At 36.2% G+C, this 21,667-nt stretch overlaps 1 pseudogene; it reads right to left on the bottom strand.

Annotated features, from left to right (window-relative positions):
* LOC129050023 (U3 small nucleolar ribonucleoprotein protein MPP10-like) overlaps nt 1–11,119 on the bottom strand; it is a 75,479-nt pseudogene extending 64,360 nt beyond the window's left edge.
* Between the last annotated feature and the right edge of the window lie 10,548 nt (nt 11,120–21,667).

Genomic DNA, 21,667 nt, shown 5'->3' with positions numbered 1-21,667 from the left:
TCTAACCCTATGCATCATGTAAGGTTCTTTAGGAAACAGAAGGCACAGTCAAAGGGGATAATTAAAGAGAATTTAACAAAATGGCTATTTATAAATATGTAAGCAGTTTTCAAGAATTTCACAAGTTAGAAGAAGCTAGATGGACTAAAGCTATTTCCATTGTCTAAAGGAGCAAGGGTAAGGAACAGACAATTGAACCTATTAGATGTGGCCTTAAGTAACAGAAATCAGGCATGGCCAAGCTATGCCTCAGCAGGGAAGGATCCTGAGAAATCACAATCAGATTGATCTCTCCTCCAACCTCTGATCTGCTCTGTCTTTTGTTGGTCAAAGCAATACCAAGCCAGAGTATAGAAAGTGAAGCAGTACTTAGGAGTCAGTGGCCAGAGCTCAAACCTCACTGAAGTATGAGAAGTGGAACCAGAGGAGCAGGTGGAGAATATTCAGCATGACTAGGGCAGTGTAAGTTGCAAGAGAGCCTGATTTTTGTCCCTCTGTTTCCTGCACTATCCCCTACAAATAGAACAGTGCCTCATACATAGTCAGTACTAAATAGGTATTTGTTGAATGTTTCAGTCCATTCACAATACTTTTGCTATTCATTGTAAATTATTCCACGATTGCACTTCATTTAACTTTTGCCTTCCGAAAAGTATGAATTGATATCTCAATATTGTGAATGAATACCCTTAAAATGTTTAAGTGCTTCATCATAGGGGAGTGTCACAGCTTCTAATAATCATGATGTAAAGACTGGTTTTTTAAAAAAGTCATCTTCTCTTGTAACTCAATATTTTCATTTCCTCTTCTCAATGAAGCAATAAAAATGGTTTTCCTGAGTTGCCAGATAAAGTCTTTATTCAAAAACTGTTTGACTTCCATGAACCCAAAATAATTCCATTTGATAAAGTATATTTTATTAGTATTTACCATCACTTTTAAGGAAAGGCATATGTAGGAGATTGCCTAGTGCTGATATTGGATGACCATATATCAGAAAAATATATATTAAATTACACTTGATCATTTATATATTTCTACCTTGAGAGAATATTTCGGTCAGTCAGTGATTCAGGATCCTGTATTTAATTAGCTGTTAAACATTTATTACAATTTTTGATTTTGTCATTTTTTATTATAATAGTTTTAACAAACATAATTCATTGAAAATAATATTCTCATCCCATATTAAAGATAGTTTTCTACTTTTATTTTTTCTACTCAACTCTTTTTACCTTATATTCATCAAAGAAAAGTAGAAGTAAATGTATCCCCCCAAAATTGATTTCTACCTGGGCTCTGTGAATGTGACTTTATTTGAAAATAAGATATTTTCAAATATAATAAAGTTAAGATGAATTTACACTGGATTGCTAAAGATCGGAAATCCAGTATGACTGATGTTCTTATACGAAGCGGGAAATTTAGAGACGGACACAGGCACATAGAAGAGATGCGTGTATAGATGGAGATAGAGGTTGGAGTTAGGTTGCCACTGGCAAGAGTACCAAAGATTGATGGCAACCACCAAAAACTAGGGAAGAAGCATGAGCTCGATTTTCCCTCAGAGCCCTCAGAAGAAGCCAATCCTCTTCACACCTTCATTTCAAATGTTCAGACTCCAGAACCACAAGAGAATGAATATATCTGTTGTTTGAAGTCACCAGGTTTGTGGTGATTTGTTACAGCAGTCCAAAGAAATATATACAGAATAAAATAGAGTACCAGATCTGTTCTCATCCACTGACAAACATTTTTTGGAATATTAATTCTGGAAATGAAGAGTTGATTGCCACTTTTCTTTTTTTTTTTTTTTTTTTTTTTTGAGATGGAGTCTCGCTCTTGTCGCCCAGGCTGGAGTGCAATGGCACAATCTTGGCTCACCGCAACCTCTGCCTCCTGGGTTCAAGTGATTCTCCTGCCTCAGCCTGCTGAGTAGCTGGGATTACATGCATGCTCCACCATGCCTGGCTAATTTTTGTATTTTTAGTACAGATGGGGTTTCACCATGTTGGCCAGGCTGGTCTTGAACTCCTGACCTCCGGCGATCCACCCCGCTTCGGCCTCCTAAAGTGCTAGGATTACAGGTGTGAGCCACCGTACCCAGCCAATTGCCACTTTTGGAGTATCAAGAGTTGGCCTTTATTAGCAAGTATTTCTATCTGCCAGTTTGGGTTGAGCAAAATTAGAACTGACAACGGACCAGATGCTTCTATTACCAGTATTTCAACCTCCAGAGGATCTGGATAACAGTTTTCAAGTAACTCTCATAGTAGCCTAAGCTTACTTAAACTCTAAAATGAAAGAATAGAAGTAGACTCAGGATGCCAAAAAGTCATATATTTATCTGATTTAAACTCATCAAACTGAAATTTAAAATAAAAATTATCTTGAAAATCTGCTACATAGCAAACACTGTGTTAGGTTCTGGGAATACAACACTGAATAAGACAATTTCCCTGACTTCAAGGAATTTGAAGTATGACTGTAATATACAATGAAATATACAATGAAAAGGGAAACAGGAGGCTACAGAAATAAAATGAGGCATATCATGTTCAGCTATATGCTGAAGGCATTTGCAAGTCATTGAGGAGTTTGAAGTTGGGAAGCAACAGGATAAAATTTGTTGTTTAGAAAACAGCACAGGGTAGAGTGGAGGGCAGTTTGGGCAGATGCAAGCCTAGAATGACTGGGAGATGAGCTAGGCCATTATAGCTGACATTTTGAGAAAAAGTTGAGGTGGCTTCACATAGAGAGTTAGCAATGAAAAAATGAAAGTGAAAAAACGGATGGAATAAAAGGATGTTTAAATGGTTAATCAGCAAAGTTTAGGGATTTAATTGGGGTAGAGATGGGAAGGAAAGAGAGTGGGAAGGGAAAGGCAGATTCCAGTTAGTGGAAGCTAGTGGCATCATGGTGCAGTTTTCTCCAGGCAGGAGGCCCAAGATGAAGGGCAGGGTCCAGATACACAATGGAGAGGCAGGTACAATGGGTGACATTCAAGGAAACAGATTTTCTGTTATTTACATTCAAGTTATTTTTATACACACCCACTCACAAACACTTTTTTATTCTATCAAATGAATTTTAGCCTACTTCTTTCTATTTATGAACACATTTGATGGATTTGGCTCACTATTTAACTAAACTAAGTTCAGTCAACTTTCAAAAATAGCAAAAACAGGCCAAAGTGGGAGGATCACCTGAGGCCAGGAGTTTGAGACCAGCCTAGGCAATATAGTGAGACCCCTGTTTCTACAAAAACAAAACAACAACAGCAAAAAGTATCCATGCCTGGTGGCATGCATTTGTAATCCCAAATTACAAAGGCTGAGGACAGATGATGGCTCGAGCTCAAGGGTTCAAGGCTGCAGTGAGCTATGCTGTCACCACTGCAATGCAGCCTGGGTGACAGAGACCCTGTCTCAAAAAAAAAAAAAAGTTTTTGGTATTACACAGCTAGATATTTTCAAAACATAATTAAAAAATAAAAGAAATGATTTGAGGTAATTGTAAAAGACATAATTTTAAGTAAAATTTAAAAATCTACATGAATATTCCTTGCTCTCATTAGATGGTGAATATTTAACTGAACTTTGTAGGTGATGGCAAAGACAGGCTAATAATAAACATGATGACTTGAAGTAGTAACTCAATTTATTATTTTAAGGTATATTAAGTATGATAAATTTATTTAAACTAAAAGAAAAAGTCATATTTAATTTCTTGGAAATACTAAACAAATAAAAAGTGCAAACATTATTCCAGAAATAAAACTGCAACCCTTTAATGATCTGACCTGAGGCCTCAACCTGGCTCTCAGTTCTAAAGTCTTTTCATTCTAAGTGTTTGCCCTAACACTGGATCCCTGTGGGTTTCACTCCAAATCCAGATCCCAGGGTGCAAAGGATAAGACAAATCGCATATAATCAAAAGGGAAAAACCAGTAACTATGACTAAATTAGAGAAACAACTGGCACGCAAGAGCGTGAGTCAGAACTACTAGTTTTCTAGAAGGCTTTTTTTTTCTTAAATTCAAAAATTGAAGTATGGACAGGTGTATTCTGTGTCCTGTGAAGCTGTGGGGCAATTTTAAAGGCCATCCTTTCAGTAGCATCAACATTGGTAACCTACATGTAACCACATGCTCTGCACAATGAATACTTCAAATTTTCCAAGATGAGTCTGCAGAAAACAGGAAATGGATTCTTCACTCTGCAATTTTTTATTTCTAAGGTTACATTCTTTTAACTTTTCAGACTGTTACTACAGTCTATATCACATACTGAGTGTTTCCTAGAAAACTCATAAAGTTGAGATCATCTGAATTGCTTTTCTATTTTTCTGCACACTGGTATGAATCATACTTCTCTAAGCAAATATGTTCCTTAATGTATTACTTTTCTTACTTTGAAAACTCTAAAACTACCTACTTTAATTTATAATATCACAGAACTTTACTCTGTGTTTATTATACATTTACCTCCATTCTATCATTTTTATTCTACATACAATCCTCATCAGATTGTCACTGTCTTTCTTATCATCTGTGTGGGTATTAGTCATGAGACTGGAAACTTATTGGGGTAAAAATATCCCAATATTCGTAATTATATTGGCTAGCTTCCAGCATCATACATGACATGGGTATTTTATCTATTGTTTGAAATTGACAGCCTTATAAAACCATAAAATCACTCATTGGCTTAGCACTCTACATGGCAATATTTAACAATGACTATGAAGAGCAAGACACAATACAAAGTGTGTATTCAATCTTATAGAGAGCATTTGGGGACATCTATGTTGTTGCAAAATTTAGAGTTCTATTTATTTGGATTTGAGAATGATAATGTGACATGCATGCCGTTTTAAAGTCACACCGGTTCCAGCACTGGGAGGTACCACGTTTTGCCTCCCATGTTTCCAGATCAGGTTTTGCCACCAAATGAGTTCAAGTCATGTCAAGTTTTGTTGTGTAATACAATATTTAAAAATCTTCTAGTTTTAAGAGCTGGTATTTTGGTTTTACTGTTGTTGTTGCTGTTGTTTCAGGATTTTAAACTGTGGAACACATTGTCAGACAAACAGTGATCTGAAGAAGGAAGAGATAGGCATTACAGGAAAATGACATAAAGCATAAGAAAACAGAGATGAGGGGAAAGAAAAGAGATACTTTAGGAAAGACCTGTAACCCAGAGAGCTGGGAGTGGAGATCTTGGGAAGCGGTCAAGTGCATTACAGCTGGAGCAAGGCATCAAGGTTGAATTATAGGAGATGTATGTTTTGCTCCTGTTTTCTTCCCTGCTTTATTGAGATATAACTGACAAATAAAAGTTGTATATGTTTAAGGTATACAACATAATGAGTTAATATGTTTATGTGTTGTGAAGTGATTACCACAATCAAGCTAATTAAAATGCCCATCACCTCACAGTTACTGGTTTTCTGTGTGTGGGGAGAACACTTGAGATCTACTCTCGGCAAATTTCCATTATACAACACAGTGTCATTAACTATAGTCACCATGCGTACATTACATCACTCGAACCTATTAATCTTATAACTGGAAGTTTATATCCTTTGGTCAATTTCTCCTCATTTTCCCAACTTCCTAGCCCCTGGCAAACATCATTCTACTCTCTGTCTCTGTGAATTCGACTTCTTTAGATTCCACATATAAGTGAGACCCTACAGGATTTGTCTTTCTGTGTCTACTTTATTTCACCTAGCATAATATTCTCCAGGTTCATCCATGTTGTCACAAGTGGCAAGATTTCCTCCGTTTCATAGCTAATATTGTACTGTGTATATACCACATTTTCTTCATCCATTCATCTGTTGGCAGATGCTTTAGTCTGTTTCCATATCTTGGCTATTATGAATAATACTGCAGTGAACATGGGAGTGAAGATATCTCTTCAAGATACTGATATATTTTCCTTTGCATATATACCAACAAGTGAGATTGCTGGATCATAAGGTAGTTCACTTTTTATTTACTTATTTATTTTTAAGGAACCTCCAATGGTTTTCCATAATGACCATACTCAATTAAATTCTCATCAGTAGGGTACAAAGATTCCTCTGTCTCCACACCCTTGCCAATGCTTGTTATTTCTTGTCTCTTTTTAAATAATAGGCATCCTAACGTGTGAAATGACAAATCCTTATGATTTTGATTTGAATTGCCATGATGGTTTGTGATGCTAAGCATTTTTTCACATACCTATTGGCCATTTTTATGTTTTCTTTAGAAGAATATCAGTCTTGTGCACATGTGCCCTAGAACTTAAAGTGTAATAATAAAAAAATAAAATAAAATAGAGAAAAATGTAATTCCAGTCCTTTGCCCATTTTTAACCAGGTTTTTCTTTTGCTATTGAGTTGTAGTTTCATATATAATTTGGATATTAACCCCTTAACAGACATCTGGTTTGCAAATATTTTCTTTCACTCCCTGGGTTGCCTTTTCATTTGGTTGACTTTTTTTTTTTTTTTTTTTTGCCTCTTCCAGAGCAATTAAATACATTATTAGCTATGCTAGCCCTTATTTATTCATGACTCCCTATCTCTAGACAGAAAACTCTGAGGAACAACTGGTCCCTATATCCTCCCGCTTACTAGATGTGCATATTGTATAGACACTTCAAATTCAATTTGTCTAACCATATTCATCCATTAATTTAATAAGCCATTATTAGCCAATGTATAAGACATTGGAGGTTCAATAGTGAAAGTCATACCAATTGCATTTTTGGTGCAATTACTTCAATAATGTCAGACATTACAAAATTACAAACTGAAGCATACTCTGATGGAAGGAATGAATGTCCTCCTCAGAGAGTATATACGAAGGTAGCTTTTCCACATCTGGTAGGGCTGATGTTCTCTGAGGAAGTGAAAGCTGATCTGGGATATGAGAGTGAAAAGGAAAGGAAGGAAGGCTACCAGAATGGGATCAAGCACGTGCAAAACCCCTGTGTTAAGGCAGAGTGGAAGGAATCAGAGAAAGTGAAAGAAACCCGTGTGGAAAGAAAGCCAAGGAACCACTGCTTGTATATGAAACCATCACTGTTAGCCCTCTAGAAGCCTTCTGTCTGCTCTTCCAGTCACAGCCCCCTTTCTTCCACTGAAGGAATAGTAACTACACTGTTCAAATATTTATGGCAATAATTCCTTATTATATTTAGTTACCACTCTTAAGAATTTCCTTTTAAGTTTATATAAATGGAACCATAAAGCATATAGTCTTTGTGTATGATTTTACCTACAGTACATTTTGTTTTCCAATTTGTTTATGTTCTTGAGTCACATATTTCATTCATTTTGGATGCTCGACAGGATTCTTTGTTTGAATATACAATAATTCATGAACCTAATGCTTTGATGATGAACAGTTTTGATGTTTCTGTGTTTCTAGTGATCACAAATCATATATGATTAAACATCTAGGCACACATATGCATGTCATTTCTCTAGAATAAACAGCAAGAAGTATATACATGTATATATATATATAAGAACATGAACATATGCAAACACAAGTTCATGCATAATACTAATATAAAATTATGTACTATTCTATCTCCTTTCACACATTTTCTGTTTTTGTCTCTCTTTTCATTATTGATGTTTTCTTCTTCCCTTTCTTGCATTTAATGATCTCTCTGCATCTTATCCATTGAATTCTTAATTTAGGCTATTTCACGTATTACATTTAGTTCTAGAATTTCTATTACTTTCTTTTCTGAAAAATCTGCCTGACAGATCTCTTAGTCTACACAATCTAACACAATTTTCTATTATGATGGAAATATTCTATAAATCAGTATTGCACAACACAGTATTAACCAACCATACATAGCTATTCAGCTCTTGACTAAAGAATTGAATTTTTATTTTTATTTATTTATAATTATTTCAAAGTTAACATCGGTAGCAACTTCTATATTAGATAGAAGGTCTTCTATGATTCTATTTTCACCATCCACTTACACTTAAAAGAAAAAAAAAAAACGTAACTCACTCAGGGCAGGCAGGGTGGTTCATGCCTGCAGTCACAGCACTTTGGGAGGCCAAGGCAGGAAGGTTGCTTGACTCAGGAGTTTGAGACCAGCCTGGGCAACAAAGTAAAACCACATCTGTAGTAATAATAACAAATCATTAGCTGGGAGTATTGGCGTGCACCTATGCTCCCAGCTATTAGGGAGGCTGAGATGGGAGGATCACTTGAGCCCGAGACGTGAAGGCTGCAGTGAGACATATCATGCCACCGCACTCTGACCTGGGCAGCAGAACAAGACCCTCTCTCAAAAAACACAAAAAACATAAAAACTACTATGCTCAATCGGAAAAATTTGAAAAAATAGACAATCATAATCAATTAAGACTCAATGGTCAACGTTCATATTTAGTGTATAAATTATATACACTAAATGAGATCGCATACATACCATCCATATCTACACATATGCACATAATATAAACAAAATAAATTTTGTAATGTTGGTGTATATATTTTATAGCCTATTTTTTCAAACAATATTTATAAAATAATTTTATGGCATTAAATAGTGTCTAAAATCATAGACTGTAATGATTATGTGAGATTCTACCCTTTGGTTCTATAATAATATTCTCGTATTACTCGACATTTAGCCTACGATTCTGACACTGCTGCTAACATGATTATTTCTAGTTGATTTCTTAGGATTATTGAGATGAAAGTAAGATTGCTGGAATAAAATATCCAAATATTAAAACATTTTTGGTATTTATTATCAAATTGATTTTCAGAAAAGTTATACCAGCTTAAATTGCCATTAGAGTAAGATAAGAATGCAGTGTGAATTTAAGTCCTGTTTCTCCTCTACCTTTTCCTATCTCCTCTTTTTCTGTATCACCATATGACATTTGTCATAGTCCTGTTCTTCTTCAATATCTTTGTTCCATAACCTCTGTTTTAAAGGTTCCCTCTCCCCATTCCATGTTCAGCTCTGTCTTTTTTTTTTTGAGACAGGGTCTCGCTCTGTCACCTAGGCTGGAGTGCAGTGGCCCCATCTTGGCTCACTGCAAGTTCCGCCTCCCGGGTTCACGCCATTCTCCTGCCTCAGCCTCCTGAGTAGCTGGGACTACAGGCACCCGCCACCATGCTCGGCTAATTTTTTTGTATTTTTAGTAGAGACGGGGTTTCACCGTGTTAGCCAGGATGGTCTCAATCTCCTGACCTCGTGATCCGCCCACCTTGGCCTCCCAGCTCTCCTGTCTTCAATGCTAAATCTCACATCCATATTTCCAATCCGTCAGGTCTTCCAAGATCAAGTAACACTTTTCCAATATGTCTTCTTTATAAATGTGTGCTCGTCCCTACTGACTCTCATCACCTCTAGACCTCAATTTTTAACATTATCTCTTCCCCCAGCCTATCCTAATAACTCAGATCCCCATGTGTTCAGATTTTCCTTTTCTGTAAGCAATCCTACTGTCACTTGAGCACAAAACCCCCACTCTTTGCTCTTTTCCTTTATCTCACAAATGCCGACAGTCATCAAGAATGATGAAATTTTCATTTGCAGTATGAATCCAAGGCATATCCTACCTTGCATACTGCTGCTTCCATGCTAGAACTGGCCTTTATCACCATGGCAATTTTCTTTTAAATACTGTTCCTGCATTTTGACTTTCCTTCCATTAATCTATTCTACTCAATGCTTCTAAACTAATCTACTCAATTTATCGTTTTGAGGGTACCACTGTCTTCATCAAAAGTCTTCAATGTCCCCCTGTTGTCTTTTAAGCAACCCCAAGTTGTGTAATTTGTCATTTATCCATTTGTCCTGCCAGCCAGCCATTCAAAATTTATTGAGTGCCTACATGATTTTTTTTCCTTTGGAGAACTGCCATTCAGCTACTGGAGCTACTGGCCCTTGCTTAAAAAGGGTGTGAAGTGCCTGGGAGTTTATATCCCCTTGAGATTTTCACTAACCAGTGACTGAAAGATGCTGACTAAAGCCTCACATCCATAGTCTGGATTATAATAGCTCTGAAGCTTAGTTTACACTCCAGTTTCCCTGCGGAATCAGGCTCAACGCTGTTCTTGGGCTTTGCATGGTGATCACACTCTTGCCTGACTTCCTTGTCTTCCTTGCCCTACTTCACTAGTTGCCTTATTTATCTACCCTGGAGCCCTTCCTTAATAAATTATTTTTACGTGAATTCTTCTCTTAGGTTCTGCTTCTGGAAAATCCAAAGAAAACCACTTTTGTTAAGAACCAAAGACATGATCACTACTGCGAATGAACTCACGCTGAGTAGAAAAATAGACATGCAAGCCAGCAATTTAAATTTTAATATGCTATCTACCATAATAGTGGGATTTGCAAAGTCCTGTGAGATGAGGAAACAATAAATACCTATCTCAGGTAAGGGAAGTCGGACTGCAAGTCTTCACCTAAAGTAATATCTGATCTGAAATTCAGATAAGTTTTTTTTTGGCAGAAATAACAGGTAAACTGGTTATAACAAATAGTGTGGGAAAAATTTAATGTTATAAGAACATGAAATTCTTCAGGAACTACAAATAACTCAACTTATTCTTATCAGAGACAATATGTGATACAAGAGAGGAGGAGGGAACTGATTCGAATAGGTGAGTAAGATGGTAGAAATGTGAATTCAAAACATTCTCTGAGTGTTGTAAAAAGAGCTCATCTAGTTTATCTGTCAAAGATGGCAAACAATATAGAGAACCCAGAAGGGCAATGCCTTCAATTATACAGTTGTAGCTGTTGCTCTGGCAGTATTGTGGAGGACTGCATGTGGAAGTTGCAAGTTAGGGCTAGTTTGGAGAAAGAATAATCAGAAATCAAATACCATGGTGAGCACAAAGGACTGAGAAGAGAGAGAATGTGATATATTAGAGGAAAAAATTGGCGGTAGTTGGTGATTGATTGCGTCTGTGGTAAGATTCTAGGCTTTGGATCACCCTGCCAGTCACCAAATCTGAGAGAATTTTCTTTTGACTTACTTTATCAAGATAGCCATATTTTCCTTCCTTCTTCAGCTTCCTGTTCGATTGTTTTGCTAACTTTTGTACAATTTCCAAATTATCCATATTGACAATACATTATTCTTTTATTTGCAAAGTGGAGTAGGTGGTAAAAATGAAATCATAGCATATAGACAACTTACGAAAAATTATTGAGTTAATCAGAAAAAGTATGTTGATAATTAAAATACATGTGAAAAAAAGTCCAAGCTCAATCATAACTGTTTAAAAAATGTCAATTGAAACAGTATGAATATCAGATTAACAAAAATCTTAGTTGTAAAACATTCAATTTTAGCAAAGATAAAGGAAAGAAATATGCTAATGCACTACCTGTGAGAGTATAATAGGTCCAAATTTTTGAAAAGCCATTGCAAATATGTGGCAAATTAAAACACTCACTTCCTTTCATCCAGCAATGGCACCACTAATAATTTACACTAAGAATCAATATAGATGAATATATATGAAGATGCTTATTACAGTATTATTTATAACAGCAAAAAGTCCACTAATATAAACTCATTAGCTACACCATAAAATGACCATTCCATGGAATATTATGCAGATGTTATAAAGAATATGTTAATATAAATGTGGTCAATAAATATTGCATTACAAAAAGAAGAGTAGAAATTGAGTTTGTAGAGAATAATTTCATCACCACATAATGTGAATATATATATACTGAAAATTTCTGAAAGGATCCATCCAAAACTGCTAACATTATTTACCACTGGGGCTTGAAAATGATGGAGATTTCCACTTGTCATTTACTTTTTTCCCCAAGAACAACAGTAATTTGGCCATAAAATTAATGAAAAGAAAGAGGCATTAACAAGATAATTGAGGGACAGTGTTTAGTTTTTACATGTTTGTGGAAGGAGGAGATGAGAAATTAAAACTTTATATAATTCTGTTGAAATAAAATAAAAATAAAATCCTTAGAGTCACAACTCTAAGAAAGGAAAAGTACTTACCGATAGGAAAATAGAAGCTAATCCCACATCCTGTAAGAGTCAAACAAGGACTAGGATTCAGCCCTCCAGACCCTTGCCCCAGTGCTCTTTCTATGATCCTAAGCAATAGTATATCTATGCCTAGAAAAATCAAGCCAACTGAGCTGTAAAAGATCTCAGCCATTATTTGTGTCTGCTCTGAATATACAGGATTGATTTTGAGTTCATAAATAAATAAGAAATGTTGAAGGGTTGTCCATGGGACACTAAATTCCACTGTATTCTGAACCAGAATTTCTTAATTCAGTACCATTGCTCTAAAAGGATGCTTTCTCAAGCACTGAAAAATATGGTCCCACTTATGTCCCTAATTTAAGGGAAGAGACATCTTGAATTGGAGGCAAATAATCTCTGTTGTAACACTTCAAAGCCAGGTCAGGAAGCTTATGCTAAATGCCTTGTGTGTACTTGTGATTTTTGTATTCTGACCTTGAATGTATTTCACACATAAGCTGACATGTCTCCAATAATTTTCCTGCTAAGTACAGAATAAATGAAATATTAGCACATATTATCTGGGCACCCCACCAACTGATCAGTTTGTTGCTATAAAGTGCAAATGCCCAATCATATAAAATTCCAAGCATTGCTCTGCTGAATATGAGAAGGCATCACTAGAATGTGAGTGAAAAGAATATTATGTGCTTCCCTTTTCTATATGTTAGATTGCTTCACATTGCAAAAATAAGTTCACTCTGGGAGGCCGAGGCGGGCAGATCACAACGTCAAGAGATCGAGACCATCCTGGCCAACATGGTGAAACCCTGTCTCTACTAAAAATACAAAAATTAGCTGGGCGTGGTGACGTACGCCTGTAGTCCTAGCTACTCGGGAGGCTGAGGCAGGAGAATCGCTTGAACCTGGGAGGCAGAGGTTGCAGTGAGCTGAGATCATAAATAGGCTGCACTCCAGCCTGGCGACAGAGAGAGCCTCCGTCTCAAAAAACTTAAAAAAATAAGATAAATAAAAAATAAAAAATAAGTTAAACAATATACTAACCAAAAACTTGTAAATTACCTTATCCATCTACTTCTAGGAAATTACAAAGAATAAATTTCATTATTTTAGCATAACAGGGATGGATTTTCTTTTGTAATTTTCAATATATTAACAATATATTTTTTTCCTAGTGTTGTTTAGGATACTTCCTGTAATGCTTCATTCAAGTTATCGGTGATTTTTACTATGTATTGTAAATGATACATAGCCACCATATATAAACATTTGCTGAATTCAAGATTACTAAGTTAAGAAACTGGGGTAAATAAAATGGAAACAAGACATCCGTGAATATTTAAAGATGTAATCTCGCAATTGCATGTTTCTGCTGGCTTTTCATCGTATAATAAACCTTGTTTTTTCTTCTAATTAAAAAAATGCTATCAATAATAAAAATGCTAATTATACATAATCAATATTTTTATACATATGGCAATTCTTACAAATGTTCGAATTTCAGTTTAGTAAATTGATGTGTAAATATACTTTGTAAGACAGACAATTTTTTTTCTATTTATAGGTATTTTATTTTTATGATATTGTAAATAATATGTATATATTTTTTACTTTTATTATACTTTAAGTTTTAGGGTACATGTGCACAACGTGCAGGTTTGTTGCATATGTATACACATGCCATGTTGGTGTGCTGCACTCATCAACTCGTCATTTACATTAGGTATATCACCTAATGCTATCCCTTTCCCCTCCCCCAAACCCACGACAGGCCCTGGTGTGTGATATTCCCCATCCAAGACAGACAATTTTATAAGAAGATTAACTTGAAGTTATAAGTGGACTAATGAATTAAAATTTCCATTTCCTATGCTGCAGACCACTTTTAGTGCAATTTGGAGGGAGAACATCAGGGTTCAGCATTTATAATTTATCATTTGACATTTGAGCAAAAACTCTAAGTGTATAGAAGAATTACATATATTTCTTAAATTTCCAGTATTACACATGCTACCATAATGTAGGGTTTTACAAAGAGATTAGTGTAATTCAATGGTTAATCATATTTCAAAAAGGAGCTACATTGTGGACCTTATATTCCCCTCATAGTTGCTTCAGGAAGGGATCTCACTTGTCACTCCTTCTTGGCATTGAGTTCTATTCAGTTCTTAACTGAAAATAGGAAAAAATGCTACCCTATACTGAAGCATTTCAACACAATTGGAAACATTATGCATAATTTTCAATAGATGAGGATATACATTTACAAAGTATTCACAAAAAGATATTTTTGGCCAAAATTTGAATTTGTTGAAAGAAAGTACATCTCTGATCTACTTTTTTAGAACTTTCTGGGTTTCAAGGTCTTTAACAGAGGTGTGTATGTGTGTGTGTGTGTGTGTGTGCATGTGTGTGTCTGTGGGTGTATGGAAATGTACTCTGTTCATAAAAATGCCAGTGTTGGTGTTTCCAAAGTGAAGCTACTAAAAAACAGAGAATTGGTGTAATCTAGAGGGGAGAGGAATTGATAGTGCAGAGAGCACTCGGAAAATAAAACTATGGAAAAGAGGCCACAGTATGGACCAGAGGTAATTCACCTGATCACTAAAAAAGAGAGAAGAGAAAGAAAAAGACACAGGAAAACAGGGTCAGAGAGGCAGAAAGTGAAAAATCTAACAGTGTATTTGGCACTGCAGAGAGTAAAAGAATGAGAGGTTTTTCCCCTTTCTGTTCATGGGTTATGAAATTGAGGTTTTCCATATAATTAAGAAAGGATGGATCTTGGTGAAGGGCATATTGTCATCTATGAGAGAGCTGCAAGAAGTATAGGGAAGATTGGAGAAGACGGCTGACATTGCTGCTTTGGGATATTTGCTCTAAAACTTCTGCCATTCAGCCATGCGGAGGAGGTGAACAGGTATTTGGGGACATGTGTGACACTTGATCACATGTAACAATAATATATATTACATGTAGAACAATTCATATCATAATTTATGTGTGGAGCAGGATGTAGCTCAACAACGAATGTTCAGAAACTTTACCTAAAAGCCAATTCATAAGTTATTCTAAAATTGTTGTTAACCTGGTGGGCATATTTTCTAGGGATTTCAAGTGAGCAAAAATTGTCAAGAAATAAAAGCCGTCAGGAATAATGTCTGCTTGGCCTATGAATGGTAGACACACTTAAGAGGCATTTAACATTTTAGTTAGAGCTATAAATGATCTTTGCTTTAAAATTTAAAAATGTGTTTTCTTTAAACTTTGGTTTCATTTTCTTAGGCATTTCTTCAAATAATACATATGTGTGAATGTATGTGATTTTTAGACTATAAAATACTTTGAAATTCTTAGATAAATCTTTGGTAATAATACAGTTCATTATGGAAGAATTTTGGGATTCCTTTTGCTCTCAGCATTGACTACTGTCATTGTAGAAGTTCTGACAATATGATGATTATATGAAGACTCTGAGTTCAAATGCATCATCCTAAGGCAATGCAAACATATTGTCATGTTCTTGTTTTATCATATTTATATATAACAGAAATGGGAAGACTAAAAGATTTCATTATCACAATTTTGGAGGGCAGAGAAAATACCGACAATCTGCATTTCCAGGCTAAGTTTAAGCTATTTAGAAGCCAAAACTTCTCACTAGTCAGCTGGCAGATCACATTCAGTGAGAAAATGTTTCAGTTTTTTGATAGCTATGTTTAACTTTAAATAAGAGATTACATAATTAATGCTAAAATTGCCTGTCACTATTATATTCCTTAAGGTTTTCCATTCTTTCTTAGCTTAAGTCCTGATTTTTATTTTCATTGTTGTCGTTGTTATTTTTCTTTTCATAGAAAAGTACTACTTAGCTCTGTAATCTTTTGTTTGACATTAAGGGATAAATGTTTTTGACAAAGCAAAAATACGCTCGAATAAGTTTGGGGTCTTCTGTAAAGGTTTAACCTTATGTAGTTGGATTTTTTACGTTTTGGATAATAATAATGATTACATAAACTTTATCCAAAAATTGTTATAATTATTCAGATTAATTTTGAATCAATTAAAAAGTTTTAAAATAAATATTATTTGAAGTGTTTATCAGATCAGAAAACAAATGAAAAGATTCATGGTTATACATCAATAATTACTTATAGTGTAAATGAAAACATTTGTTAATTTCTAGAAATTTATCACATATTTGATTCTACTTTCCAGGCAGTATTCCCACATTTTAAGTTTGTCTTCATTTTAATAAAACTGTATCCAGAAAAATAATAAAACTATAATCTGAATATACAAAAATTTCAAATAATGACTCCATATATGCTCAGGAAGTTTAATGTCTTGACTTTAATCATACCAAAGACTTCTTATGCTAATATAATTTTGTATATATGCAAGGGTTTCACTTCTGTATGCAATCAAGAACTCAGCTAAGCTGTTTATCCTCTCCATGTTCTTCCAGAACATTCTGCCTTAAGGATCTAATTCATGGTTACTTCCTACTCCGTTTTTAAATTTCACCATGATTATGCATCTCATTTACATTTTATTTCCTGGGTCTTTCCTCCCCTTTCAAAAACTACCCAGAGAGCATGATAGCGGCCTTTTCTTGACTTCCACACCTTACACACACACACACTCACACACACACACACACTCTCTTACTTTCACAAATATGTGATAAGGGGGACAGTGTTGCTACATTTATATTATTCTTGACAAATGAAACTGGTCACCTGTTTGCTGTATATCATAGGCTTGGCCAACATCAGGCAGGTGCTGCCCAGATGGCCTTTCTTCATCTAGAAACATGGAGTCATGATGGCCACCTCAGTTTCCTCACAACCTCAACCTAATTGTCCCCAGGTCCTAACCAGCAGTTGAATCCATTTCCTTTCCTTCATTTTCCTTTCTGCTATCCAGGCATTTGTCCTCTTGGAAAGCAAGATGAAGTCTTCCTACCTCATGCTTAATCTGCTCCAGTGGCATTAGCCTACAATCACTCCTCAAAGAGAACAGATCCTTCCTAACTCGGAATTTCACACAAGGCATGTATCCAGGAGTCCTCGCCACTCTATTCCATCCCATGTCTCCTCATATTCAATAGCCATAGGCTTTAGTCTAGAGATGACACCTCTGGGACAATGTACCTGAAGCCCTAGACAAGGAGCTTTGTTATTTGCCATCACATATTCTATGTTTTTCTACATGACATTTATAGCAATAATTTTTGTTTAAATAATTTTTAATATTTTAGTCCCTCTCCTCAACATATACACTTCTAAAAATCAGTGTGTTGCTCACTACTGATTTCCAGCGCCCAGCACAGCCCTTAGCAGATGGTTGGAACTCACTGAATTTCAGCATTATAAAGAAATGAATTAAATGGATGTTGTACACATGTGTGAGGAGCCATGTGGAATGTAAACGGCAGCACACCTATGTGTAAAGTTGTCAGAATCAAGGAAATGGAGCTAAATTGGGAGCCAGAAAGCTAATCCATATGGATGTCAAGGAGATGAGGTTTGAGACACAGAGCAGTGAGCAATGTGAGGGATCCAAAGGCTAGGGAAGTCCCACAGGAACACAGGAGATGATTCAAAGAACCCTTGGTTGTCCTGAAACATTGCTTTTCTTCATGGGCTAGAGGACTTTCTTGGCAGAAGGCTGAAGACAAATGCGTGCAAAAGTGCTTTCTCTAAATATCTCACTAGCTTATGTTTGAATGTGTAATTCCAGAACTATGTATCACCCATCTCTCTGTGCTGTTCAGTTCTTTTCATCCTGCTAAATCTTTTCTGCATCTCTATTTAGATGATTTCTCATTCTTTCCATCTGAGACTGATGGTTATTTCCATGTGGGGATGTTACTAAGAAGACTATATAGGGTCTAGTTAGCAAAAACAGACCATAGAATTTTTTTTAAAGTCTGCCCAGCATTTCAGAAGACATCAGCCTGTTCTCTGTGTCCAGTCCTATCTCGTGTCTACCAGCTTTTAGCCTTTTTCTTTTTCTAAGGATAAGCTTTCGCTTTTCAAATTCTGTGCGACATTTTTAAGGCCACATACATGAACACATTTTCATGTATTCCATCTTGCAGTCCTGAAGCAGTAACATGACTACCTGTTGCGGCAAAAAGGCTGCTCCTTGGTCTGATCTGCATCTTCCAGGGAACCTGCTTGGCGGTCTATGATCCATCAAATTTTCCCCTTAGTAAATCTGAAAAAAGATCACCCATAAGCATAGTACAGGGGTATTCTGAGGTTTGACTAGTATTTCAGAGTGCTGTAGATCCTAAGATGAAAGCAGTAAGAAAGTTGAAAAAACAGTATTATTTATTCAAGAGACATGCTAGAAATCTCAGAGCTTCCCTAGTTCCTATTTTCTGTCCTATGTATGTAACATAAAACTCTGCAAAATCAGAACTGAGTTCTCTGTAAAGACATTCAGAAAGAAACAACACCAGCCTTGAAGTGAAGGCCTTGTAATACATGGTTTATTCTCCTTTTCTTGTTATGGCCGATGGCAGCACCTAGATTAGAGTAGGTTCTCAGCCATGGATTCACTGAAATAATGCTTTAAAAATATACTAATAAAGAAGAAAAGAGAGAAGAATCAAATAGATGCAATAAAAAATGATAAAGGGGATATCACCACCAATCCCACAGAAATACGTACTACCATCAGAGAATACTATGAACACCTCTATGCAAATAAACTAGAAAATCTAGTAGAAATGGATAAATTCCTGGACACATACACCCTCCCAAAAGTAAACCAAGAAGAAGTTGAATCCCTGAATAGACCAATAACAGGCTCTGAAATTGAGGCAATAGTTAATAGCCTACCAACCAAAAAAAGTCCAGGAACAGATGGATTCACAGCCAAATTCTACCAGAGGTACAAGGAGGAGCTGGTACTATTCCTTCTGAAACTATTCCAGTCAATAGAAAGAGAGGGAATCCTCCCTAACTCACTTTATGAGGCCAGCATCACCCTGACACCAAAGCCTGGCAGAGACACAACAAAAAAAGAGAATTTTAGACCAATATCCTTGATGAACATTGATGCAAAAATCCTCAATAAAATACTGGCAAACCAAATCCAGCAGCACATCAAAAAGCTTATCCACCATGATCAAGTGGGCTTCATCCCTGGGATACAAGGCTGGTTCAACATATGCAAATCAATAAACATAATCCAACATATAAACAGAACCAAAGACAAAAACCACATGATTATTTCAATAGATGCAGAAAAGGCCTTTGACAAAATTCAACAGCCCTTCATGCTAAAAACTCTCTACAAATTAGGTATTGATGGGATGTATCTCAAAATAATAAGAGCTATTTATGACAAACCCACAGCCAATATTACACTGAATGAGCAAAAACTGGAAGCATTCCCTTTGAAAACTGGCACAAGACAGGGATGCCCTCTCTCACCACTCCTATTCAACATAGTGTTGGAAGTTCTGGCCAGGGCAATCAGGCAGGAGAAAGAAATAAAGGGTATTCAATTAGAAAAAGAGAAAGTCAAATTGTCCCTGTTTGCAGATGACATGATTGTATATTTAGAAAACCCCATCATCTCAGTCCGAAATCTCCTTAAGCTGATAAGCAACTTCAGCAAAGTCTCAGGATACAAAATCAATGTGTAGAAATCACAAGCATTCTTACACAGCAATAACAGACAAACAGAGGGCCAAATCATGAGTGGACTCCCATTCACAATTGCTTCAAAGAGAATAAAATACCTAGGAATACAACTTACAAGGGATGTGAAGGACCTCTTCAAGGAGAACTACAAACCACTGCTCAATGAAATAAAAGAGGATACAAACAAATGGAAGGACATTCCATGCTCATGGATAGGAAGAATCAATATCGTGAAAATGGCCATACTGTTCAAGATAATTTATAGATCCAGTGCCATCACCATCAAGCTACCGAAGACTTCCTTCACAGAATTGGAAAAAACTGCTTTAAAGTTCATATGGAACCAAAAAAGAGCCCGCATTGCCAAGACAATCCTAAGCAAAAAGAACAAAGCTGGAGGCATCATGGTACCTGACTTCAAACTATACTGCAAGGCTACAGTAACCAAAACAGCATGGTACTGGTACCAAAACAGAGATATAGACCAATGGAACCGAACAGAGCCCTCAGAAATAATACCACACATCTACAACCATCTGATCTTTGACAAGCCTGACAAAAACAAGCAATGGGGAAAGGATTCCCTATTTAATAAATGATCCTGGGAAAACTGGCTAGCCATATGGAGAAAGCTGAAACTGGATCCCTTCCTTGGACCTTATACAAAAATTAATTCAAGATGGATTAAAGACTTAAATGTTAGACCTAAAACCATAAAAACCCTAGAAGAAAACCTAGGCAATACCATTCAGGACATAGGCATGGGCAAGGACTTCATGTCTAAAACACCAAAAGCAATGGCAACACAAGCCAAAATTGACAAATGGGATCTAATTAAACTAAAGAGCTTTTGCACAGCAAAAGAAACTACCATCAGAGTAAACAGGCAATGTACAGAGTGAATAGGCAACCTACAGAATGGAAGGAAATTTTTGCAATCTGCTCATCTGACAAAGGGCTAATGTCCAGAATTTACAAAGAACTCAAACAAACTTAGAAGAAAAAAACAAACAACCCCATCAAAAAGTGGATGGAGGATATGAACAGACACTTCTCAAAAGAAGACATTTATGCAGTCAACAGACGCATGAAAAAATGCTCATCATCACTGGCCATCAGAGAAATGCAAATCAGAACCACAAATGAGACACCATCTCACACCAGTTAGAATGGCGATCATTGAAAAATCAGGAAACAACAGGTGCTAGAGAGGATGTGGAGAAATAGGAACACTTTTACACTGTTGGTGGGACTGTAAACTAGTTCAACCATTGTGGAAGACAGTGTGGCTATTCCTCAAGGATCTAGAACTAGAAATACCACTTGACCCAGCCATCCCATTACTGGGTATATACCCAAAGGATTATAAATCATGCTGCTATAAAGACACATGCACACATATGTTTATTGCGGCACTATTCACAATAGCAAAGACTTGGAACCAACCCAAATGTCCATCAATGATAGACTGGATTAAGAAAATGTGGCACATATACACCACGGAATACTATGCAGCCATAAAAAATGATGAGTTCATGTCCTTTGTAGGGACATGGATGAAGCTGGAAACCATCATTCTCAGCAAACTATCGCAAGGATAAAAAACCAAACACTGCATGTTCTCACTCTTAGGTGGGGATTGAACAATGAGGACACTTGGACACAGGAAGGGGAACATCAAACACCGGGGCCTGTTGTGGGGTGGGGGGAGGGGGGAGGGGTAGCATTAGGAGATATACCTAATGTAAATGACGAGTTAATGGGTGCAGCACAGCACATGGCACATGTATACATATGTAACAAACCTGCACGTTGTGCACATGTACCCTAGAACTTAAGGTATATACAAAAAGTATACTAATTCACAGAAATCCTCCACACTTCCAATTATAATAAAACCGTCTATTACTCTAAAATTTGTGAATATTAATCATTCTATCCTTCTAGCTTTTCTGCATTTGTGACCCCTTTGTACTATT

Source organism: Pongo abelii, chromosome 16 (genome assembly GCF_028885655.2).
Source record: "Pongo abelii isolate AG06213 chromosome 16, NHGRI_mPonAbe1-v2.0_pri, whole genome shotgun sequence".
In the NCBI taxonomy this organism is placed as follows: Eukaryota; Metazoa; Chordata; class Mammalia; order Primates; family Hominidae; genus Pongo; species Pongo abelii.
Note: the sequence above shows the minus strand (reverse complement) of the source record. Positions and strands in the feature narration are given on the sequence as shown.